The sequence below is a fragment of the Entelurus aequoreus genome, linkage group LG01 (assembly GCF_033978785.1).
Source record: "Entelurus aequoreus isolate RoL-2023_Sb linkage group LG01, RoL_Eaeq_v1.1, whole genome shotgun sequence".
Taxonomy (NCBI): domain Eukaryota; kingdom Metazoa; phylum Chordata; class Actinopteri; order Syngnathiformes; family Syngnathidae; genus Entelurus; species Entelurus aequoreus.
The window spans coordinates 65604260-65631618 of NC_084731.1; the positions used below are offsets into that span (position 1 = coordinate 65604260).

The following is a 27359-nucleotide window of genomic DNA, read 5'->3' on the forward strand; positions in this document are numbered from 1 at the left end:
ACTAAAACGAAGGAATGGGAAACGTATGTTTTTAGTGCAAATAATGAAAGCGCCACAACCCTGGTCGGGGATTCAATCTCTGCAAGTCCAATTAGCAGCCCAGCGTTACTAAAACCGTTTGCACAAATCTGCCATTATGTTCTTATCAATGACAGAATAGGAAGGAATATGTGTCAAATGTCATGCATGGATGGCGGGGCCCTACACAAAGTGTGTGTTTTGCTCACTTGCACATTGGAACAAGAAGGAATACTTTTTAAATCAATTGAAATTACGCAAAAGAAAATAAAGCACATATATTTTTTCGCTATTTAAAAAATGTTTTCAAATATTTTTTAAATGTTCTAAACTATTAAATAACATTAATACAATATTAAATGAGTGATGGTTTTGCATCGTTCCTCGGGGTGTAACGGTTTTGGAGATACCGCGGTTTTTCGTTTATTTTGTTTTATTTTATAAACCTTTATTTATAAATTGCAACATTTACAAACAATTGAGAAATAATAAACAAAATAAGTACAAAAACAGTACAAAACAGCACCAGGGGGTTGTAAACTCAATAAAGTAACTAAAATAGAATGCAATATATATATATATATATATATATATATATATATATATATATATATATATATATATATATATATATATATATATATACACACACACACATACAGGTATATATATATATAAAATATATATATATATATATATATATATATATATATATATACATATACATATATATATATATATATATATATATATATATATATATATATATATATATATATATATATATATATATATATATATATATATATATATATATATATATATATATATATATATATATATATATATATATATCCAAAGCATCATCATTTTCACAGCTTTTTGGATGTTAGAGGTAGAGAGTGTTTTAACATAAAGTTCTAATTCTTTTTTAAACGGTTTCGAAGTCTTCACAATCGTATCAAGACGCCCGACGGTATCAAACAAAAACTTCAGTAGTTTTTTTCCAGCGCTTTAGCGTTGGGCGGGTCAGATTTAAACTACATCTCCCAGAATCCTCTGCGCAGTGCTGGGCGCCAAGGTTGGGGGCGTGGCACGGCGTAAACCGCAAGTGAAGTGTGTTCCTAGTCGATGAGAGGATTTTTTTTTGGGACGTTTCCTAAAAATTGTCTTGTAAATCCATCCATAATCGTTTGAGTTACGTTGCTAACAAACAGAAAAACAAACCGTGGTGAAAACAACCTCTTTGATGGAGGTAAAGTTGAAGCGCGCCACTTCAGAACCAGAACCAGCGGGTGACCACCCGGTCACGGAGGTAATCACCCCAAAATGTTCAACTTGGGCAATATGAGGAAAGTGAAAAAAGTGCTTGATAAATCCTCAATCCATCCATCTATTTCCCCACCGCCTGTCTCTGGAGGCTGCGCGGGGGCTGGAGCCTATTCTTGTTTTTTCTTTTTTTCTTTATTTAGTTTATTTCGAACATGAACACACTTACAGCATAATACATCACACTATTTCATATCATTTCACTTTACATCATGTCCGAAAAGGAGTAGGAAGAAGCAAAGCTAATTTAATCCTACCTAGAGCTGCAACAACTAATCGATTAAAATCGATTATAAAAATAGTTGGCGATCTATGCTATGCGCTTGCGCTGAGGCTATGTTTTTATTTTTTAAATTTTTTTAACCTTTATTTATAAACTGCGACATTTACAAACAGCTGAGAAACAATAATCAAAATAATAGGGGTGTAACGGTACGTGTATTTGTATTGAACCGTTTCGGTACGGGGGTTTCGGTTCAGTGCGGAGGTGTACCGAACGAGTTTCCACACGGACATATTAAGTAGCGTACTGCATGTTGTGTAAACAATACTCAAAATGCCGGACATTTGAGGCATTTAAGAAACTCCGCCCTGACAGCCCCGCAAAAGAGGACATGTCCGGTGAAAAGAGGACGTATGGTCAGTCTATCCTAGCCCGTTAGCTGCTAGCATGCTAGCAAAAGAGGACATGTCCGGTGAAACCGTTCGGGCTAGGATAGACTGACCATACGTCCTCTTTTCACCGGACATGTCCGGGCGGTGTTTCTTAAATGCCTCAAATGTCCGGCATTTTGAGTTATGGTTGCGTGTATTAACAATGTACGTTCAGGGTTAAGAAGGGGTTGAAAACTAAACAAATTGTGCGAGCAGCAGCATTGGTGAGGGAGGGGCAGAGACAGAGAGCGAGAGAGTTGTGATAAACGCGCATGCTTTTTATCGATAGATTTATCAGATTGAATTTTTTATTATCTATAGCAGGGGTGTCAAAAGTGTGCATTTTTGTAGCATATTCCTTGTTTTATTTGGCAAGTTGAAAGAACATGGCACCAGTATGCTGGGTTTTTTCCAATAAAATACTGGAAAGGATAGAAATGTAGTTTGTCTCTTATCAGATTATTAATTGAATAATCGAAGTAATAATCGACATATTCATCGATTATCAAATGAATCGTTAGTTGCAGCTCTAATCCTACCCCTTTCCCACTTCAGAGCGTTTACAAATATATACATTCATTTACTGACTTTTTTTTTAATAGTAAAATGACATCCGTGAATGAGTAATACAACAGTTTTGTAATATATGATTAAGTCAGTCATTATTAACATACTGAGAAGAAGAATATGTTATGTTAAGAATATGTCAATAAGGTTGAAAGCATTTCTCATAATTCTTCTTTGTACTTTGTAAGCACTATTAATTTGAACAACCTCTTAAACTGGATCATATCAGTACAATGTTTAACTTCTTTACTTAATCCATTCCATCATTTAATTCCACATACTGATATGCTAAAGGTTCTAAGTGATGTACGTGCATACACATGTTTTAAATTAGATTTTTCTCTAAGGTTACATTTCTCCTCTTTAGTAGAGAATAATTATTGTACATTCTTTGGTAGCAGGTTATAGTTTGCTTTGTACATCATTTTAGCTGTTTGCAATTTTACCAAATTATCAAACTTTAATATTTTTGACTCAATAAAAAAAGGGTTTGTATGTTCTCTATATCCAACATTATGTATCAGTCTAATTGATCTTTTTTGTAACACGGTTAACGAATGTAGCGCACATTTGTAGTTATTTCCCCATATTTCTGCACAATAACTCAGATATGGTAACATTAGCGAGCAGTAGAGAATATGAAGGGATTTTTGGCCCAGGACGTATTTTGCTTTATTCATTATTGAAATATTTTTTGCCACCTTATATTGTATATTTTGTATATGAGATTTCCAGTTCATTTGATCATCTATTAATACTCCCAAAAATCTGGTTTCTTTTACCCTTTCAATGTCTACTCTGTCTATTTGTGTTCGTGTATGATGCTCTTTTCTACTGTTACCACATACCATTATTTTAGTTTTACTGAGATTCAAAGATAGTCTGTTTTCGTCAAACCAATTTTTTATTTGTTAATTTCTTCTGTTATTATTTTTTTTATATTCCATATTCCTATTCCAGCTGCACTCGGGCGGAAGGCAGCGGACACCATGGACAAGTCGCCGCCTCCTCATACAGAAAATAGATTTGAAGCCAAGCATCAGTTTGTGAGGTATTTACATGATTACAAGTTCAATTGTTAGTTTACTTTTCTGAGAAACAACATCCAATCCAATCCAATTATTTATATAGCACATTTAAAAAAAACAACAGAAGTTTGACAAAGTGCTGCACAGAAGTTGAGACATACATACTAGTAGAGTAAGTCATATAAAACAGTGTTTTTCAACCACTGTGCCGCGGCACACTAGTGTGCCGTGAGATACAGTCTGGTGTGCCGTGGGAGATTATCTAATTTCACCTATTTGGGTTAAAAATATTTTTTTCAAACCTGTAATTATAGTCGGCAAATTATGTGTTGTTGTAGAGTGTCGTTGCTGTCTAGAACTCGGCAGAGTAACCGTGTAATACTATTCCATATCAGTAGGTGGCAGCATGTAGCTAATTACTTTGTAGATGTCGGGAACAGTGGGAGGCAGTGTGCAGGTAAAAAGGTGTCTAATGCTTAAACCAAAAATAAACAAATGGTGAGTGCCCCTAAGAAAAGGCATTGAAGCTTAGGGAAGGCTTTGCAGAACGAAACTAAAACTGAACTGGCTACAAAGTAAACAAACACAGAATGCTGGATGACAGCAAAGACTTACTGTGGAGCAAAGACGGCGTCCACAAAGTACATCCGAACATGACATGACAATCAACAATGTCCTCACAAAGAAGGATACAAACAATTGAAATATTCTTGATTGCTAAAACAAAGTAGATGCGGGAAATATCGCTCAAAGGAAGACGTGAAACTGCTACAGGGAAATACCAAAAAAAGAGAAAAAGCCACCAAAATAGGAGCGCAAGACAAGAAGTAAAACACTACACACAGGAAAACAGCAAACAGGTCAAAATAAGTCAGGGTGTGATGTGACAGGTGGTGACAGTACACCTACTTTGAGACAAGAGCTATAGTCATGCATGCTTGGTTATGCTTTAAAGTCATATCCAACAATTGCGACAACGACTTTTTACTGTCAACTGAGTTTCGTTTTTTAATGATGTCTGCTGGTGGTGTGCCTCCGCATTTTTTCAACGCAAAAAATGTGCCTTGGCTCAAAAAAGGTTGAAAAATGCTGATATAAAACATTTAACTATAAAAGAGTATAAATACATAAAAAACATCAGAGAAAATAAAATAGACTAAAATCACACAACTCTCATCCTGGTTTAAAAGCCAAAGAGTAAAACTATGTTTTAAGACATTATTTGAAAGTCAATAAATGAATAACAATAGGGATATTGTTCCAAAGTTTTGGAGCCACAGCAGAAAATGCACCATCACCTCTGGATTTTAAATGGGTTTTTGGGACGACAGGAAGAAACTGATCAGCTGACCTCAGAGACCTTGTTGGGGTGTACATTTTTAAAAGGTCTGACATATATTGTGGCGCTAATCCGTTAAAAGATTTAAAAACAAACAACAATATTTTCAAATGCATTCTAAAAGGAAGTGGGAGCCAGTGAAGGGATGCTAAAATGTCTTCATGTTTTTAGTGCCACTTAAAAGGTGAGCAGCAGCAGCATTTTGGACTAACTGCAATGGAGCCATTGAGGCCTGCTTCATTCCAACGTGGAGGAAGTCGTAGTCGTCCAAACCTGATGAAATAAAAGCATGGATTACCCGCTCAAAGTCGTTAAAAGATAAAACTGATTTAATTTTTACTAAAAGTCTTAGGTGATAAAAACTAGATTGTACAACGGAGTTAACCCGATGCTCCAATTTAAAATTCCAGACTTACATAAACATGTCCACTGTGGAGGACACTTGTCAATAAGTAAAAGTTGAAAGACACTAAAGTGGACCATTGTTGTTTTACACCGGATGTTTACATGGTCACTTTAAAGCAACTAAGTTTGTTTTTTTAAATAATATCATCTGCTTGAAACAGTGGATGTCCCTGCACTATTCTTTGCACTTAAAAAATCATGTTTGTAGTAAATAATATGATTAGAACATTTGAGCATTATGTTTGTGTTCAAATACAGGAAGTGTGTTTATCCTCAACATTCCTGACACTTCATTTTACACTCTGTGGCATTTTTACCAAGCCTTTTTTTGTTTTGGATAATTCCACAATAATATACCCTGGCCTTGATACCGTGATCATCTCATACCGTGAGATTTGATACCGTTTTGTTTCTTCATATGGGTTATTTAGATACTGCATATGGGTTATTTAGATACTGTATACGGGTTATTTAGAGGCGAAGTGGAGATTCTCGATTGTTTATAGGTGTGAACATGAGTGTGAATAGTTGTTGGTCTAAAAGCTGCTCCGTGATTGGCTGCTGTCCAGTCCAGCGTGTACCCTGGCTCTCACCTGGAGTCAGCTGGGATAGGCTCCGTCTCATCTGTGAACCTAATGAATACGATATAATAAGCGATATAGAAAATAGACGGAACTATAGGCAATTTTTTTTTTCAACACTTAATGGTTCTAAAATGCTAGGAGGTCCCACAGCGTCCAAATGACAAAAAATTCCCCAACAAGATGTTTTTATGCATTTTTCTGCTCCTGAAAATTAATCTGACAGCCATTTCCCATAATATGAATGAGTTTTGGAGTAACGGGTAACTAACTCAATGTACTCGATGCGCCTCCCCCTCTTGGTGGGACCTCAGCTACAGAACTGCAGCCCATTTTCCGACATAGTGTGGGTAAAAAAAAAAAAAGCATTTAAAACTATTATTTTCATCACGTTTTTGCCGCGCTGGTTCATGATTACTGATGTGACGTTTCAAGCAAAAAAATAATCACCACTTCCGGACTTCCCTGCTCTTAAATCAGCACTGAGTAACTTTTCAACCTTCAGAAAATATTTTCATAACTTTTGGGATGATACATTGACTTACAACTACCGTAATTTCCGGACTATAAGCCGCTACTTTTTCCCCTCGTTTTGGTCCCTGCGGCTTATACAAGGGTGCGGCTTATTTACGGCCTGTTCTTCTCCGACACCGACGAAGAGGATTTCGGTGGTTTTAGTACACAGGAGGAAGACGATGACACAATGATTAAAGACTGATTTTTCATATACCGGTAGGCTGGTTATTTTGATAACGTACAGGCGAGCACTTTGTATTACTTTGCACCGTTGTATTATTTGTACTCTGCACGAATGCTGTTCGCCATGTCAAAGATGTGAACGTTTGATTGAATGATTGAAAGATTTATTGTTAATAAATGGGACGCTTTGCGTTCCCAAACAGTCATCTCTGTCCCGACAATCCCCTCCGTGGTAGCAGGAACCCCTATATACTACGGTAATTACACATCAAAACCCTGCGGCTTATAGTCGGGTGCGGCTTATATATGGAGCGATCTGTATTTTCCCCTAAATTTAGCTGGTGCGGCTTATAGTCAGGTGCGGCTTATAGTCCGGAAATTACGGTAGTTCAATGACACCTGTGCCATGGCCTGAGGGGGTCTGTATCGTGACTTTGAGGAGGGTTGGCAGGAACTCTGCCACACAAAAAACTACAAATGCGCTGACTTGCTTTACGGCATACGTCACTCTCCCTTTCCCCATTTGTTAAAAAAACGGAAGTCGATGCGAACACCTACGTGCCGCCAGAAAACTAAAAGAAGAACGCCTACGTGCAATTACTGCTATGATGCCGAAGCACCAAAACAACCAAAGAAATGAAAAGTTTTGTCTGTGGAGACAAAGAAAAAAAAGGGAGGTTACCCGGATTGAAGGACAGTCAGAATCAACATTGTCAACTTTCACTCACTGTTGAGATTAACACACACACACACGCACACACACACACACACACACACACACACACACACACACACACACACACACACACACACACACACACACACACACACACACACACACACACACACACACACACACACACACACACACACACACACACACCTTTTATTTAACCAGATAAGAAACCCCATTGAAATCAAGATCTCTTTCACAAGGGTGACCTGGCCAAGAGCACATGTCACTGAGCAATTTCACAAAAGTATTACATTGAAACATACATTTTAAAATGCATAAAAGAGAACTGTAAAGCGATTAAGATTTTCACCTTTTAAAAACACTGTGCAAACGTCTCACGCTGCCTGTCCCTCAGGATAGAACGAACGGCTCCAAATGGAAGTAGTTCAGTTTCAGTTTTGTTTGTAATGTATTCCATACCAGAGGGGCAGCAATGCTGAAAGCTCTTTTGCCAAAGTCAGTCCGTCCACGAGGAACAGTTAAAGGCCTACTGAAACCCACTACTACCGACCACGCAGTCTGATAGTTTATATATCAATGATGAAATCTTAACATTGCAACACATGCCAATACGGCCGGGTTAACTTATAAAGTGCAATTTTAAATTTCCCGCTAAACTTCCGGTTGAAAACGTCTATGTATGATGACGTATGCGTGTGACGTCAATCGTTGAAACGGAAGTATTCGGACTCCATTGAATCCAATACAAAAAGCTCTGTTTTCATCTCATAATTCCACAGTATTCTGGACATCTGTGTTGGTGAATCTTTTGCAATTTGTTTAATGAACAATGAAGACTGCAAAGAAGAAAGTTGTAGGTGGGATCGGTGTATTAGCGGCTGGCTCCAGCAACACAACCGGGAGGACTTTGACTTGGATAGCAGACGCGCTATCCGACGCTAGCCGCCGACCGCACGGATGATCGGGTGAAGTCCTTCGTCGCTCCGTCAATCGCTGGAACGCAGGTGAGCACGGGTGTTGATGAGCAGATGAGGGCTGGCTGGCGTAGGTGGATAGCTAATGTTTTTAGCATAGCTCTGTGAGGTCCCGTTGCTAAGTTAGCTTCAATGGCGTTGTTAGCAACAGCACTGTTAACCTTCGCCAGGCTGGAAAGCATTAACCGTGTATTTACAGGTCCATGGTTTAATAGTATTGTTGATTTTCTGTCCATCCTTCCAGTCAGGGGCTTATTTCTTTTGTTTCTATATGCAGTTAAGCCCGATGCTATCACGTTAGCTCCATAGCTAAAGTGTTTCGCCGATGTATTGTCGTGGCGATAAAAGTCACTGTGAATGTCCATTTTGCGTTCTCGACTCTCATTTTCAAGAGGATATAGTATCCGAGGTGGTTTAAAATACAAATCCGTGATCCACAATAGAAAAAGGAGAGAGTGTGGAATCCAATGAGCCCTTGTACCTAAGTTACGGTCAGAGCGAAAAAAGATACGTCCTGCACTGCACTCTAGTCCTTCACTCTCACGTTCCTCATCCACGAATCTTTCATCCTGGCTCAAATTAATGGGGAAATCGTCGCTTTCTCGGTCCGAATCGCTCTCGCTGCACTGTAAACAATGGGGAAATGTGAGGAGCCTTTCAACCTACGACGTCACGCTACTTCCGGTACAGGCGAGGCTTTTTTTTATCAGCGACCAAAAGTTGAGAACTTTATCGTCGATGTTCTCTACTAAATCTTTTCAGCAAAAATATGGCAATATCGCGAAATGATCAAGTATGACAGATAGAATGGATCTGCTATCCCCGTTCAAATTAAAAAATGTCATTTCAGTAGGCCTTTAAAGCATACTAATTGTTAGAACGTAATGCGTAAGAGCTGTTTTTTCTCCCAAGTATGGAGGCATTAAAGCTAAAAGAGCCTTATAAATGATAGTCAGCCAATGTGTGTATGTGTGTATGAAGATAAGTCTCATTTCACATACAGTTGACAGTGGTGGTCCAGACGAAGACAGCCAGTACCAAATCTTAGTGCTGAATGAAAAACAGTGTCCAAGGACTGGAGGCATTTTAATAAAGCAAGTCTCCATAATCAATTATTGGCCAAGATAGTGTCTGTCACTAATTTCTTCCTGACCTTAAGAGAGAAGCAGGTTTTATTTCTAAAAAAGAAACCAAGGTTTACCCTAAGCTTAGAGACCGAGTTGTTAATATGGGCTTTAAATGAAAGCTCCTGGTCAAGAGAACCCAAGAACTTGTAATTGAAGACCTGCTCTATAGGGTTTCCTTACAATATTTGGAATGTTTTTTGAATGATAGAAAACCATTAGCTTGCTTTTATCTGTAATCAAAACCAATTTCAGATTAAATAAGCAAGCCTGGATGACATTAAATGCAGCTTGTAAAAAACTCAAAAGCCTGAGTGATGGAGGTTGAACAGCAATCAATAATGGTATTTCCCTTGTGGATCATTAAAGTTTGTCTAAGTCTATTGTCTGCATAAAAATGCTACATTGCATTTGACAAATTGTTACCAAGAGTATTTATCTAGATAGAAAATAAAATGGGTCCTAGCACTGAGCCTTGCGGAACTCCTTTGGTAATGTCCAGTAATGAAGAGGTGGTACCAGCCACCTGTACACCTTGTGTTCGGCTGGAAAGATAGTCTGTGAACAGTTTTAGACAATCCAATGTGATGAAGGTCTTGAATGAACAGACCGTGGTCTACTGGCTCAAATGCTTTGGACAAATCAATAAATAGGACCACACAATATTTCTTGCCGTCTACAGCCTCGATTAAATCTTTTAGGACCTTAAGAGCAGCAGTAATAGTACTATGTTGTTTTCTAAAACATAATTAAAACACATAAAATATTGTTTGATTCTAAAAAAAAAAATCCTTTAGCTGGTTACTGATGATCTTCTCAAACAATTTTGCTAAAATGCATAATTTAGAAATTGGTCTGTAATTATTTATAATAGTGGGTTCGCCCCCTTTTAGCAGGGGAATAACAAAGGCCGATTTACAGATTTTTGGAACGCTTTCACTTTTTAGACTTAGGTTAAAAATATGCGAGAGAGGCTCAGCAACAAAATCAGTAGCCTGCGGCGTATTTGGTATATTAGCATTAGTCAGACCAACATTTGACAATTAAGGATTCAACGACGCAAACAAGGACCAGGCAGAAATAAAATACTCATTAAAACTATTTGATATAGCTGTCTTATTAGACAAAATACCAGATTGAGTAATTAAAGGACTTGGAAAAGTCATTTGTTGTCACATGATTTTAAGAAGCTTTTATGGTTTGCCAAAACTTTTTGGGGTCATTTATATGTTTTTTGCACTCGTGCAGGTAAAATGCGGCCTTGGTTCTCTTAATAAGCAAAGTGCATTTATTTCTAAGTACATTTATTTCTAAGCTGGCGAAAGCTGAGCCAGTGATCCTCTGTCTTTGTTTTTCGAGCCCTGGCCCAAGCAATGTCTCTCTTTGAGAAGGTTTCCAATTTCAGAGGAAAACCAGGGATTATTTGGACCTTAAACTCTACATTTTCGAAAGGGAGCATGTTTATTGAAATTCATTATAAAAGTATTCTAACGCTATCTCAACATCATCAATTAAAGCAACTATGTTCCACTAAAAGGCAGCTAAGTCGTATATATAAAAGCTGCGAGGCAAACGTTTTTAACATCTCTCTCGCATGTAATAGTGGGTTTTGATTTTGGAAGCTTGCAGTTTCTTACAGCTGCAATTGTACAATGGTCACTCAAGTCATTGACAAACACCCCAGTATCAGTGTACTTACAGGGAGCGTTGTTTAGTTTTAGTTAAAGAAGATTTTGGTGTTTTTTTAGTATTTGGTGGAGTTGGGTAAGTGATTAATTGAGTTAAATTTAGTGAGTTGCATTCAGCTTTAAGTCTGTGAAGGTTCTCATTCATCCAGGTCATGGTCATTTCAGGGCATTCAATCAATCGCAACTGGACTGCTTGGTTTGTCTTAGAAGACGTTTTGCCGCTCATCCGGGTATAAATATTTGGGGTTTTAGCACCAGCCGCTGGACTACATCTGACCGATCTAAGTCTAAGACCAGATCTGACCAATCTAAGTCTAAGACTAGATCTGACCAATCTAAGTCTATGAGTATGAACTGATGAAGCCAATTGAGGTTTTGGCACCAGCCGCTAGACTAGACGTGACCAATCTAAGTCTAAGACTAGATGTGACCAATCTAAGTCTAAGACTAGACGTGACCAATCTAGGTCTAAGACTAGATGTGACCAATCTAGGTCTAAGACTAGATGTGACCAATCTAGGTCTAAGACTAGATGTGAGCAATCTAAGTCTAAGACTAGATGAGAGCAATCTAAGTTTAAGACTAGATGTGATCAATCTAAGTCTAAGACTAGATGTGATCAATCTAAATCTGACTAGATGTGATCAATCTAAGTCTGACTAGATGTGACCAATCTAAGTCTAAGACTAGATCTGACCAATCTAAGTCTAAGACTAGATCTGACCAATCTAAGTATAAAACTAGATCGGACCAATCTAAGTCCAAGACTAGATCTGACCAATCTAAGTGTAAGACTAGATCTGACCAATCTAAGTCCAAGACTAGATCTGACCAATCTAAGTCTATGATCATGAACTGATGAAGTCTACTCGGATGAGGTGAAATGTCTTCCAAGACAAACCAAGCAGTCCAGTTGCAAAGGATTGACTGCCCTGAGATACAGCTTTAAGGTTATCAGAAGAGGAAGTTAACCAAGAGAAGTTAACTAGAATTCAACCCAAGAGAGACCAGGGCTTCAGTGGAGGTCTACAACACCCTACAGTTGCGAGAGGTTGGCCATGTAGGAATTCAAGCTGCAGAGCAAGGAGTTCAAATGGTTTATTGATTGACAGTGAAGATAAAAAGGTAACGTTACATTGTTTTTTTATATACATACTCCACCTTTTGCAATCTGAAGACATTATATCCATTTTAACAATGTCCTTGTCAGAGACTGCTTTACTTAGCCACGTCTCTGATAGGATAAAGATGTCTGCATTGGTTGTTTGAATCCAGATTTGGACACAGTCTAATTTTGGCAGTAGACTGAAATATTTGAATGAATTAAACCGAGACCTGACCTGGCTCTAAATTCATCAGGACTACTGATGTTGTATACAACTAGGCCTGGATTTGGTTGCACATTGCCTCACAGCAAAAGTAAGAGCAATATAAAGATTTTCCTTTTTTTTTTTGCTAGGTAACCCAATGAAAACATTATTTGGCTTTACAAAGTCAGAATGTGTGGTTTCAGAAGAAGTAAATCATCTATTAAACACATAAATACACCATGAATGAAGCTGGTCAGAATGATTTAGCACTGACCCACTTGAGGACATCAATAACACTTATGTAAGTTCTGTAGTTTGGAAGGACCAGGTGATTGTTATTGTGGTCAGTAGAGTTAAAGGTTGGTGGAGCACCTGGTCAGGTACCCCACCACAATTGCAGAAAACAAGTCCAGGAAAAAAGCATGAATATTAAATAGAGAGCTTGTGTCAAAGTCATTGTTAAATTGTTTTACTACTTACCCAGGTCCAATATTCTAAATTCAGATGTCCAGACTACAGCAGTTGGAAGGCCAAGCTAAGGCTAGCAGAGGCCCAGCCTTAGCCAGTCTGAGGCTACGATAGATCCAGGCTGTGGCAGGTGGAAGGCCAAGATGAAGCTAGCAGACCCAGTCTGTAGGCAATGGAAGGTCAAGATGAAGCCAGCAGACCCAGTCTGTAGGCAGTGTAAGGCCAGGATAGATCCAGGCTGTGGCAGGTGGAAGGCCAAGGTGAAGCTAGCAGACCCAGTCTGTAGGCAGTGTAAGGCCAGGATAGATCCAGGCTGTGGCAAGTGGAAGGCCAAGATGAAGCTAGCAGACCGAGCCTGTGGGCAATGGAAGGTCAAGATAAAGCTAGCAGACCCAGTGTGTAGGCAGTGTAAGGCCAAGATTAAGCTATCAGACCCAGTCTGTAGGCAGTGGAAGGTCAAGATGAAGCTAGCAGACCCAGTCTGTAGGCAGTGGAAGGCTAAGATGAAGCTAGCAGACCCAGTCTGTAGGCAGTGTAAGGCCAGGATAGATCCAGGCTGTGGCAGGTGGAAGGCCAAAATGAAGCTAGCAGACCCAGTTTGTAGGGTTTGGAAGGTCAGGATGACGCTAGCAGAAATTTTACCTGCAGCAATGCATCTGGCAGACATATTTCATTGATCCTTCAAAAAGCGGGCATTTCAAACTTAGCTTTAAATTACTGCTCTGTCTATTTTGGGTGGATTTTACCTGTGGATGTCATTTTTTGTTCCAGAACTATGAAATAAGTGACAATGTTTATTTACATACCTTAATTGTTTCCAAACGTTGTCTGTAACACGGCAGTAAAACGGATGATCAAACAAAACAGAAGTCATGCTCGTGGACCCACTAGCTGCGCAAGCTAGCTCTCCAATCAGCTAAACAGACTCCATAACTTCAAGGTGTCGTTTTGGTGAATTTACGAAACTTTAACAACACAAAAAGAATGCCGTTGTAAGTTAATAATACTAACACAGACACTCGCAAACGTGTTAGCATATTAGCTCATGTTAATGACGCTAGCGTCATTACATTACGATGCACTTACAAATATGCATGAAAACTCTCCTACAGACCTCACACGTGGGACGCTTTAGTAAGTATGAATTGTTTTCGTCAAAATGTGAAACTTACAAACGGATGAATGAAGAACTCATACGAGTAGATACGTAATGGATGGCTAGAAGACTGACCCGCACTCCAGTTGTAAAAAAAAAAAAAAAAAGCCCCACTAAAATGTACGATATATATGGGAAAATGTTTTTTTTCCAATTATCCATTAAAATTGGGCCCGAAACAAAGTCTAAATTTAGTGTTTGTGGCTTATACACCGGAAAATATAGTATTAAAATACGGTATTGTGCATATTAATGAAGACAAAGGCGCAAAATGGATTGCATGCCTTATTCTGTTCACCTAACCGACGCCAGCCACTTTGCACACGTTTAGTAGATCAGCTATCAAGTTTGCACGTGTTTTAGTCCACACAAACCTTTAGTGAATCAGGCCCCAAGTCCTCAGCGGTGACTGTAGCACATTCTAGGGCTATGTCTACACTAAGCCGGATAACCCTTTAAAGGAATAGTTATTTAGCCTAAGCCCCGTTTCAGCCACACTAAACCATCATTTAAGGTCCCCCTCCTCGGACAAATTTTTAGACGGGTAAGTGCGCCGTGTATTTCTTGAATCTCCGGCTCTTAGCTTTGTATGGACTCGTTGATCGTTTAAAAACGGAGTTCAGAGAGGAAGTGACGCCAGAAAGACCGCGCCCCACACAGGAAGTGACGTCAGAAAGAACGCGCCACAGCCAGCTTCATAATAAAGCGCTTTCGTAACTCGGAGCTAACCACTGGAAATATGGAGGCGAGTCATCCAGACATGCCCATGTTTCTCCTTCTTCTACATGTACAGACGCTTGTGGAAATCACACATGAATACCTTAAGAGAAAGCGATTGCAGCTATTTGGGATACAACACTTCTCAGATGGCAAGAGAACTTTCCAATGTCCAGGTCAGCTGTGATTCTACTTACCGAAAAACTTTCTCCATTCGGCCAAGGAGAGACAACGAGAATGCGGGCTACCGTGGATGTGATAAAAAAAGGTAGAGTGTGCTTTGCATTACCTGGCCGTTGAGTGAAGACTACGGACAACGGCAAATGCTTTTGGACTGGCAAAGCAGACTGTATCAGTTATTGTCCGCCATGTATGTCACAGACTCAACGTCTAGGTCCAGAGTATATAAAGTCACCAAAAAGGAATGGACAATGAAGGTGAAGGCAAAAGAGTGAGGAGTGTCCTGACCAGATATCTAGATCCCTAGTTTGATTGATGTAAAATGTTCTTTATCACATTGTTTACGTGTCTAATAAAGATGTGATTAATTTATGATGTCTCAGGTGTGATTCACTATAATAGGGCCCCACAGTACACTGCATTCCACTTAATTGAAATACCACAACACTGGATATTGTTCAGATAAGTTACATTTAAGAACTTGCACACAAAGCAACACTGGAGGTGACTATGACGTGCGCATTTTACGCACATGCGTATTAGGTCGCGTTGCCCCGGCGGATGGAGGGGGAGAGGGGGTCTTAAACGGTGGCATTGTTGTGTGTGGACACGGATAAGGTTAGGTGAGATTTACCCTGGATAACCTGCGGACGCTGTATCGATCCGTTGTGGTGAAGAAGGAGCTGAGCCGGAAGACAAAGCTCTCAATTTACCATCCTCACCTATGGTCATGAGCTTTGGGTTATGAGCGAAAGGACAAGATCACGGGTACAAGCAACCGAAAGGATTTTCCTCCGCCGGGTGGCGGGTCTCTCCCTTAGAGATAGGGTGAGAAGCTCTGTCATCCGGGAGGAGCTCAAAGTAAAGCCGCTGCTCCTCCACATCGAGAGGAGCCAGATGAGGTGGTTCGGGCATCTGGTCAGGATGCCACCCGAACACCTCCTTACGTCCGACCGGGAGGAGGCCACAGGGAAGACACAGGACACATTGGGAAGACTATCTCTCCCGGCTGGCCTGGGAACGCCTCGGGATCCCCCGGGAGGAGCTGGACAAAGTGGCTGGGGGCTGGGGGCTTCCCTGCTTAGGCTGCTGCCCCCGCGACCCGACCTCGGATAAGCGGAAGAAAATGGATGGATGGATGGATGGAACGGCTTAGAGTAAACGGGGCCTAAGTGGAACACTAACACTTATGCCGACTGCCTGTTCCACTTGTCACTATCGTGCACTCATAGCCTGTAAAAGAGGTCCAAAAGTTAGACCCCAGTCTGGCCAGTCCCACTCAGCTGTGAGTTCCACTGGGACAGACCCCTGAACTCAAAACAGCGTAATCGGAGCCGGGCCAGGATATTAGCTCAAGTACACATGAAAGCTGGGACGTTTGAAGGAAGCTTGAGCGCTAAATATTATGATAAATGATGCCCTAATGCCAGCAGATAAGGCGTGGCTACACAAGAATAATATCAGCGTTGGAGCAGATATCGGGTTTGTAAGTATGAGAATGGCGTCTTTCAAGGTTTGAGAAAACAATGTCACCTCAGGGTCCGCTTGGTGGCTGCTCTGTGATTCTCAACAGATGGAGCTTTTGGAGGTTGTTTTTGTGCCACAGTTTGAATCGCCAACATTTCAAACTTACAAACAAATAGTGTGTTGTTTAATGCCCTCTTTTCAACTGCTCTGTGAAAGCCTGTCTCCCTGGAAAAGCTGCAAATAACCACACGGCTTTGAACGTGTCGCACGGAAGCAGCTAGCCGCGCTAATAAAGGTCAACAATGGAGGAGTGTGTTTACTTCTCAGGATGTGGCTGCCAGTCTTCATTAGGAGACTTTATTCAAGAGGAGCAAACCTCCTGATGTACTTTGTCATACTTCTCCTCTGAGAGGTAATGTTAGCATTTGGGTTTATTTTTGGTCATTTCCAGTCTCCATCAGTTGGCCTCAATGCCAGTGGACCGTTACAATAAACATGCGGCTCATGGAAATGTCTTTTTTCGCCATTCCGCCTGAAAATGAGCACGATAGGATAGACTTTGTTCATCCCACCATGGGGAAATGTTGTGGTTGCAGCGCAGGTAGAAAAAGTCCAGAAAAGAAAGGTTAAAAAAACCAAGAGGGAAGCAACAAGGGACATAAAAGAGCGGATGCAACCAGCTGCCGTTTCTACATACAGCTACAAAAGTGAAACCCAACCAAAAAATGGGCAATATATAACACGTGATTGCACCAAGCCTAGACAAACAATTTCAGCAGCCACATATACAGTACCCCCAGGGGAAAGTCTGGGCTTCTCTGCTTAGGCTGCTGCCCCCGCGTCCCAACCAAAATGATCACAATTATGATTATTATTACGGTATTGCCGAATATGCTCAAAAGTACTTATTTTAACCAATTTGGACATGTATGCATAGTCAACGTTGTGTTAGTCTTGTACGATATACCGCTACTAATAAAGTACCGTGGTACTAATGGATTAAAAACGGTACTATGCAGCTTTTCAAAAATACCAGTACTTTAGTTTTTCATTGAACACTGAAGCCCTGCAAGCAGGGCTGTAGTGTTTTAGCTCTTTCTAAATCACTAATCCTCGCCTCCATGGCGACAAATAAAGTAAGTTTCTTACAAGTATCATTATCACTGCAGGACGAGGAATAGCTAAACATGCTTCACTACACACCATAGGAGGATACAATAGCTCACTGCTAACAACTAGCTAGCGTTCCTGAATGTAAACAAATGGGTGGATCTACACAGAGTTGGACTGTAATGATACCAAGTACAAAAGGTGTGCATAGTCGATAATACAATGTTTACATCTATATTTTTTATTATCACAAAATCGTTTGTCTTTTTTATTGTTTATAAAGTCAGTAAATACGTCCCTGGACACATGAGGACTTTGAATATGACCAATATATGATCCTGTAACTACTTGGTATCGGATCGATACCTAAATGTGTGGTATCAAAACTAATGTAAAGTATCAAAAAAGAGAAGAATTAGTGATTATTACATTTTAACAGAAGTGTAGATAGAACATGTTAAACAGAAAATAAGCAAATATTAACAGTAAATGAACAAGTAGATTAATAATACATTTTTACAGTTTGTCCCTCATAATGTAGACAAAATAATCGGTAGAATAATGACACAATATGTTACTGCATACGTCAGCAGACTAATTAGGAGTCTTTCTTTGTTTACTTACTACTAAAAGACAAGTTGTCTAGTATGTTCACTATTTTATTTAAGAACTAAATTACAATAATAAACATATGTTTCATGTACCCTAAGATCTTTTGTTCCAATAAAGACAATAATGACATTTTTTGAGGTCCCCTTTATTTAGAAAAGTATGGAAGTACATGTTGGTACCGGTACCGGGACAAGCCTACGTGGTATGGATGTCTGCATGGTGACGTTGAACAAAAACTGCAGTGATCGACGTAGGAGATCTTTGTCTCCAGCCACACTCCTGCTTGTCATCCACACCTCCTGTCCTCATTATTAGCATGCAGACCTTCCCCCTACCTAGCACGCACCCTCGGCCCCTACGCCGCCAACCACTCTTTAAGTGGATACCCCACAGGAAGCAGTTCTCCGGGGGGCGGGGGGGAAATGGGTCCCAGATGTGTGCCTTTGTGCCACTCCAGGCTCCTCGGGAGGGATGGCTGTGTGGGTGTTTGTGTGCGCAAACATCAATAACAGCCGCCAGGAGGGTGAAGACTCCCAGCATGGCGTCCTTTTTGCTTATGGACTTCCAAAACACACCGCAGGAGGATTGGTCACAGTGTTGCACCTTGGCAAGGCAGCGCTCCGACCTTTCGCCATATGATGCTAATTGAATTGACTACGTTATAAGAACTTAAAGACAACTTTTTTTCCCCCCCCTCCTCTTCAAAAGCTTCACCGTGGCCATATTTCATTTCAGAATAAAAGCATATGGTGGAGCGAGCCTAGCAGACAATACATATCTGGGCCTTCTGGGATACCGAACCCCCCCTGGGCCCTGTGTGCGTATGGAAGCCTATATGTGTGAGTATGTGTGTGTGTGTGCGTATGTATATATATGTACTTATGCATATATGTGTATGTAAGTATATGTGTATTAATGTATGCGTGTATATATGTGTATATATAAAGAGGGAATACATATATATATATGTATATATAAATATATACACGCACACATACATACACACACATACAGTCGTGGTCAAAAGTGTACATACACTTGTAAAGAACATGATGTCATGGCTGTCTTGAGTTTCCAATAATTTCTACAACTCTTATTTTTTTGTGATAGAGTGATTGGAGCACATACTTGTTGGTCACAAAAAACATTCATGAAGTTTGGTTCTTTTATGAATAAACTACTGAAAATGTGAGCAAATCTACTGGGTCAAAAGTATACATACAGCAATGTTAATATTTGCTTACATGTCCTTTGGCAAGTTTCACTGCAATAAGGCGCTTTTGGTAGCCATCCACATGCTACTGCTTGAATTTTTGACCACTCCTCTTGACAAAATTGGTGCAGTTCAGCTAAATTAGTTGGTTTTCTGACATGGACTTGTTTCTTCAGCATTGTCCACATGTTTAAGTCAGGACTTTGGGAAGGCCATTCTAAAACCTTCATTCTAGCCTGATTTAGCCATTCTTTTACCACTTTTGATGTGTGTTTGGGGTCATTGTCCTGTTGGAACACCCAACTGCGTCCAAGACCCAACCTCCGGGCTGATGATTTTAGCTTGTCCTGAAGAATCTGGAGGTAATCCTCTATTTTCATTGTCCCATTTAAAGCACCAGTTCCATTGGCAGCAAAACAGGCCCAGAGCATAATACTTCCACCACCATGCTTGACGGTAGGGATGGTGTTCCTAGGATTAAAGGCCTTACCTTTTCTCCTCCAAACATATTGCTGGGTATTGTGGCCAAACATCTCAAATTTAGTTTCGTCTGACCACAGAATTTTCCTCCAGAAGGTCTTATCTTTGTCCATGTTATCAGCAGTAAACTTTAGATGAGCCTTAAGGTGTGGCTTCTGGAGCAAGGGCTACCTTCTTGCATGGTAGCCTCTCAGTCCATTGCGATGCAAAACAGGCTTGACTGTGGACACTGACACCTGTGTTCAGCAGCTTCCAATTCATTGCAGACATGCTTTTAGGTGGTTCTCGGTTGACTCTTGATCATCCTGACCAATTTTCTCTCAGCAGCAGGTGATAGCTGGCGTTTTCTTCCTGATCGTGGCAGTGACAAAACTGTGCCTTGCACTTTATACTTACCAACAATTGCCTGCACAGTTGCTCTTGGGACCTTGAGCTGCTTTGAAATGGCTCCAAGTGACTTCCCTGACTTGTTCAAGTCTGTCAGGGTGTGTTGGTGACGAACCCCAAGATGCAGAGATGGCGGCAGGCATTGTCCAGGAAAACATGATTTAATGTTCATAAAATATAAGGTAAAAACCCAAACCAGGAACTAGGAATAGCCAAAACTGAAAACAGGAACCAGCAAACAGAAAAACTGGAAACAGCTAATGGCTAACAAGAAAACACAAAACAAAAGAGCTAGGAGAAAGCAAACTACAAATAGCTAACAGGAACAGCTTACCGCTACGACGACAGGTACAAGGACAAGTAGTAGCACGGCAGGTAGTAGCTGTAACGATCTACACGACAGGTAGGAATGACAATAATCCAGCACAGAGTGGAGGACAAAGCAGGTTTAAATAGTAGCTGGCTGATTGGCACCAGGTGTGGCCCGGTGCCAATCAGCCACAGCTGAGGGGACAGCACTCAGAGAGACAAACAGGAAACTGAAAATAAGAGTGCTGACAGGAAATAAAACAAACACAGAGAAAAAACTAAAACTTGACCAAACTGTCAGGGACAAGCCTGACAAAGTCAATGATTCGTTTTTTCAGATCTCTGCTGAGTTCCTTTGACTTTCCCATTGTGGCGTTTGTAACCGAGTCTAACGACTACATCACATGAGCCCTATTTAAATGGGCTCAGAGAAGTCAACAGGTGTCGTCAAGTTAAGAGGCCATGCCATGAAGCTCATTTGATTTCATTATAACTTATCTACATCACCAGAATTTATCATGTATGTTGCTGTATGTATACTTTTGACCCAGCAGATTTGCTCACATTTTCAGTAGACTCATAATAAATTCATAAAAGAACCAAACTTCATGAATGTTTTTTGTGACCAACAAGTATGTGCTCCAATCACTCTATATCACAAAAAAATAAGAGTTGTAGAAATTTTTGGAAACTATATATATATATATATATATATATATATATATATATATATATATATATATATATATATATATATATATATATATATATATATATATATATATATATATATATATATATATATATATATATATATATATATATATATATATATATATATATATATATATATATATATATATATATATATATATATATATATATATATATATATATATATATATATATATATATATATATATATATATATATATATATATATAGTACACTCACACACAGATGTTAGTTTAATTTTGCCTCAATTTTCAGGGTGAGTGAAGAACGACCTGATAAGTCAGAAAGAGAAAGAGATGATACAGTATTATTTGCTCACAGATGCTACCTGCTGGTTGTTTGAACGCACTGCAGCTAGTCCTGGGTAGTCCCAGGACTAGCTGCACTAGAACAAAAAAAAAAAAATAGAATAAAACCATAAAAAAATAAATCAATAAAATAAAAGAAAACAATAACAAATAAATCAATAAAATAGAATAAAACAATAACAAATAAATCAATAAAATTGAATAAAACAATAAAAAATAAATCAATAAAATAGAATAGAACAATAAAAATACATCGATAAAATAGAATAAAACAATACACAATAAATCAATAAAATAGAATACAACAATAAAAGACAGAGCACCACAAGACTTTAAAAGCCAGAGAATAAAAGTGGGTTTTAAGACAAAACTTGGGGGCCATTCTGACATGAGGGGTCAGAACATTCCAAAGTTTAGGGCCAACAACAGAGAAGACCCTGTCTCCCCTAGTCTTAAACCTCCTTTTAGGCCCCACAAGTTGGAACTGGCCCTTGGACCTCAACGCGCCAGCTGGAGCATACATTTGGATGAGGTCCGTGATGTACTTTGGGTCCAGTCCATTCAGACCTTTAAAAACAAACAGTAAAATGTTCAAATCAGTTCTAACTGGAACAGGAAGTCAATGCAGGGAAGTGAGAGTCGGGGTGATGTGCTCCCTTTTTTTTTTGGTTCCCGTTGAAAGTGGTGCCGCAGAGTTCTGGACTAACTGTACACCTGAAAAAGCATTTGGACTTATTCCAGCGTCATGCGGATTCCAGTAGTCCAGACCTGATGAGATAGAAGCAGGTGTGAACTGTTCAAATTGTTTCAGAGATAGAAAAGATTTAATCTTTGATAAAAGCCGAAGGTGATAAAAACTTGATTTAACAACGGCATTGATTTGTTTGTCAAATTTAAAACCCTGGTCTATAATGACTCCAAACTTGGTGGCTGTGGGATGTACAGAGTTCTTAAGAAAGTCCAAGTCCAGCAGAGGATCAGTGTTGCCAAGCAGCACAACTTCAGTTTTTTCCTCGTTTAGCTTTAAACCAGCGAGAATGGACGCATTTTGACCTCCAAAACAAAATCTCCATGTGAAGCTATAAACACTGAAGAGGTGCTTTAAAACAGTGGTCCCCAACCTTTTTGTAGCTGCGGACCGGTCAACGCTTGAAAATGTGTCCCACGGACCGGGGGGGGGGGGGGGGGGGGGGCTGGGAGTGGGGTTGGGGACCGGTACCGGGCCGCGGACTGGTGGTTGGGGACCACTGCTTTAAAACATGCTAGCTAGCTAGTCTGCAATGTTTTAGCTACTTCTAAATCACTAATCCTCACCTCCATTGCGACAAATAAAGTAAGTTTCTTACATGTAACATTATCACTGGAGGACGAGGAATAGCTAAACATGCTTCACTACACATACAATAGCTCACCGCTAACAGCAAGCTAGCACCCCTGAATGTAAACAAATGGGTGGATCTATACATACATTGACTGTAACCATACCAAGTACGAGAGCACTATATAGTTGATACTACAATGATTACATCGATTTTACTATCACAAATGATAAATAGGTAGATAAATGACACAATATGTTACTGCATACGTCAGCAGACTAATTAGGAGTCTTTGTTTGTTTACTTACTACTAAAAGACAAGTTGTCTAGTATGTTCACTATTTTATTTAAGGACTAAATTACAATAATAAACATATGTTTCATGTACCCTAAGATTTTTTGTACCAATAAAGACTATAATGCCTTTTTTTTTTTTTTTTAAGTATCAAAAGTTATTGAAATGCAAGCCTAATATATGCATGAATATACGTTAGGGTTGTCTCGATTCAAATATTTTGGTACAGGTACCAAAATGTATTTTGTATTTTGATACTTTTCTAAATAAAGGTGACCACAAAAAAAATATTGTAACAAAAAATTTTAGGGTACATGAAACATATGTTTGTTATTGCAATTTAGTCCTTAAATAAAATAGTGAACATACTAGACAACTTGTCTTTTAGTAGTAAGTAAACAAACAAAGACTCCTAATTAGTCTGCTGACGTATGCAGTAACATATTGTGTAGTTTATCATTCTATTATTTTGTCAACATTATGAGGGACAAACTGTAAACATTGATTATTAACCTACTTGTTCATTTACTGTTAATATCTGCTTATTTTGTCTTTTAACATGTTCTATCTACACTTCTGTTAAAATGTAATAATCACTTATTCTTCTTTTCTTTGATACTTTACATTAGTTTTGGATGATACCACACATTTAGGTATCGATCCGATACCAAGTAGTTACAGGATCATACATTGGTCGTATTCAAAGTCCTCATGTGTCCAGGGACGTATTTACTGACTTTATAAACATGATAACAATTTTAAAAAAAGTGTGATGCCAAAAAATATTGACGTAATCATAGTAGTATCGTCTAGATACACTCTTGACTTGGTATCATTACAGTGTGTCATGATCCGTGGTCCGGATCATGTTTTGTGTTTTCTGTTTGTTTTGGACTCATTTAGTTCCTGTTTGTGCACCTCCTGAGTTTAGTCACCATGGTTACTTATGATTTTCACCTGCCTCTTGCGTTCGGGACGCTCACCTGTTGCTCATCAGAGACTCTATTTAAGCCTGCCTTTTCCGGTCACTCGTCCTGGCTTCATTGTTTGCTTCACGCTTATGTCAAGTAAGATTTGTTTATTCCTGTTCTCGATTCCTGATTCCTGTGCTAAGTTGTTGCCCCAGCTTCCCGTGCGATCGGCACGCTTTTATTTTGTTGTTTTGCCTGTATTTTGGTAGTTGGATGATTTATGAAGAATAAATCAAGTCCTACCTTCACGCTTTCGTCCGGAGTTGTCAGTTTTGCATCCCGGGAGAACAAACCTCGCAGTAAGCTGCAAAAACCCCGCCGTGACACAGTGGATGTCAGGTGTAGATCCACCCATGGCGTTTGTTTACATTGTAACGCCGGTGAGCTATTGTACCCTCCTACGGTGTGTAGTGAAGCATGTTTAGCTATTCCTCGTCCTCCAGTGATAATAATACTTTATTTGTCGCCATGGAGACGAGAATTAGTGATTTAGAAGTAGCTAAAACACTGTGGATGGATGTTAGCTGCAAGCTAGCTAGCCATGTCTTAAAGAACCTCTTCCTGAGGGTGTTTCAGTGTTATAACTTCACCTTTATCTTTACTTTTTACACCAAAATGCGTCCATTCTCCCTTTTCTGTCTACACACTGTGTCTGCTTGTAAGTACTCTGTGTGCGCGCGCTGCCGAACATGCTATTCTGCTCGTAAAACCAGCAATGTCACCATGTGATGACGCGCCGTAATGCCTGTTGAAAAAAATATATATATATGGGGAACCGGTACTTTTCAAACAGAGTATAGCACCAGTTCATTAGTACCTCGATACTATACTAGTACTGGTATACCGTACAACCCTAGTATGTTACTATACTATACTAATACTGGTATAGCGTACAAGCCTAGTACGTTACTATAGTAGTACCGATATAGCGTGCAAACCTAGTACGTTACTATACTATACTAGTACCAGTATAGCGTACAACCCTAGTACGTTACTATACTTAAGTAGTACCAGTATAGCGTACAATCCTAGTATGTTACTATATTAGTACCGGTATAGCGCACAACCCTAGTACATTACTATACTATACTAGTACCAGTATAGCGTACAACCCTAGTATGTTACAATACTATACAAATACCGGTATAGCGTACAATTCTAGTACGTTACTATACTAGTACCGGTATAGCGTACAACCCTAGTATGTTACTATACAAGTACCGGTATAGCGTACAACCATAGTACGTTACAATACTATACAAATACCGGTATAGCGTACAACCCTAGTATGTTACTCTACTATACAAGTACGGTATAGCGTACAACCCTAGTACGTTACTATACTATAGTAGTACCAGTATAGCGTACAACCCTAGTACGTTACTATAGTAGTACCAGTATAGCGTACAACCCTAGTACGTTACTATACTATAGTAGTACCAGTATAGTGTACAACCCTAATACGTTACTATAGTAGTACCGGTATAGCGTACAACCCTAGTACGTTACTATACTATACTATTACCAGTATAGCGTACAACCTTAGTATGTTACAATACTATACAAATACCGGTATAGCGTACAACCCTAGTACGTTACTATACTAGTACCGGTATAGCCTACAACCCTAGTATGTTACTATACTATACAAGTACCGGAATAGCCTACAACCCTAGTATGTTACTATACAATACAAGTACCGGTATAGCGTACAACCCTAGTACGTTACTATACTATAGTAGTACCAGTATAGCGTACAACCCTAGTACGTTACTGTAGTAGTACCGGTATAGCGTACAACCCTAGTATGTTACTGTAGTAGTACCGGTATAGTGTACAACCCTAGTACATTACGATACTATAGTAGTACCAGTATAGCGTACAACCCTAGTACGTTACTATAGTAGTACCGGTATAGCGTACAACCCTACTACGTTACTATACTATACTAGTGCCAGTATAGCGTACAACCCTAGTATGTTACTATAATATACAAGTACCGGTATAGCGTACAACCCTAGTACGTTACTATACTATAGTAGTACCAGTATAGCATACAACCCTAGTACGTTACTATACTGGTATAGCGTACAAGCCTAGTATGTTACTATATTATACTAGTACTGGTATAGCGTACAACCCTAGTACGTTACTGTTCTATAGTAGTACCAGTATAGTGTACAAGCTTAGTATGTTACTATACTAGTACTGGTATAGTGTACAAGCCTAGTACGTTATTATAGTACATGGGTGTTAAACTCTGGCCCGCGGGCGTGTAATTTCACTTGGCCCGTTAGGTGATATCAAATTAACACTAGAGCTGGCCCGCCGATTATAAACAGCGGCGGTGCCGCGGTACACAGCTAATTCTCATACTTGCCAAACCTCCCGGGAGACTCCCAAATTTCAGTGCCCCTCCCGAGAATTGTAACGTCCCCTTTTCGTCCAGTCCAACGAGTGCTGGCTCAGTTACTTAATATGTGCGGCTTTGGCACGCATACTGAAGTGAATGCAACGCATACTTGATCTTCAGCGATACAGGTTAGACTGAGGGTGCCAGTATAAAAACTTTTAACATTGTTAGAATTATACGCCACACTGTGAATCCACACCAAACAAGAATGACAAACACATTTCGGGAGAACATCCGCACAATAACACAACATAAACACAACAGAACAAATACCCAGAACCTTTTGCAGCACTAACTCTTCCGGGACGCTATAAGGTGTGTGTGTGCGGCAGGGTTTGGAGGTAGCGGGGGTGTATTTTGTAGCGTCCCGGAAGAGTTAGTGCTGCAAAGGGTTCTGGGTATTTGTTCTGTTGTGTTTATGTTGTGTTTATGTTGTGTTTATGTTGTGTTACAGTGCGGATGTTCTCCCAAAATGTGTTTGTCATTCTTGTTTGGTGTGGATTCACAGTGTGGCGTATATTTCTAACAATGTTAAAGTTGCTTATACGGCTACTCTCAGTGTAACCTGTATCGCTGTTGATAAAGTATGGGTTGCATTCACGTGTGTGCGCGTACAGAAGCTGCACATATCTTGTGACTGGGCCGGCACGTTGTTAGAAGGGATGAAAAGTGGACGTGACGTCAGCTCGTAGAGGACGTTAAAAGCAGTGCCTTTAAGGCACGCCCCCAAGACTGTGGTCCGGGCGCACTACGAGATATAATGACTGATGAACACCTTCGTTCGATAATGAAGGTTGCCTCAGCTC

The 27359-nt window shown here is 39.6% G+C and overlaps 1 pseudogene; it reads left to right on the forward strand.

Moving 5' to 3' along the window:
• LOC133655877 (twist-related protein 2-like) overlaps positions 1-27359 on the forward strand; it is a 65017-nt pseudogene that overhangs the window by 3981 nt on the left and 33677 nt on the right.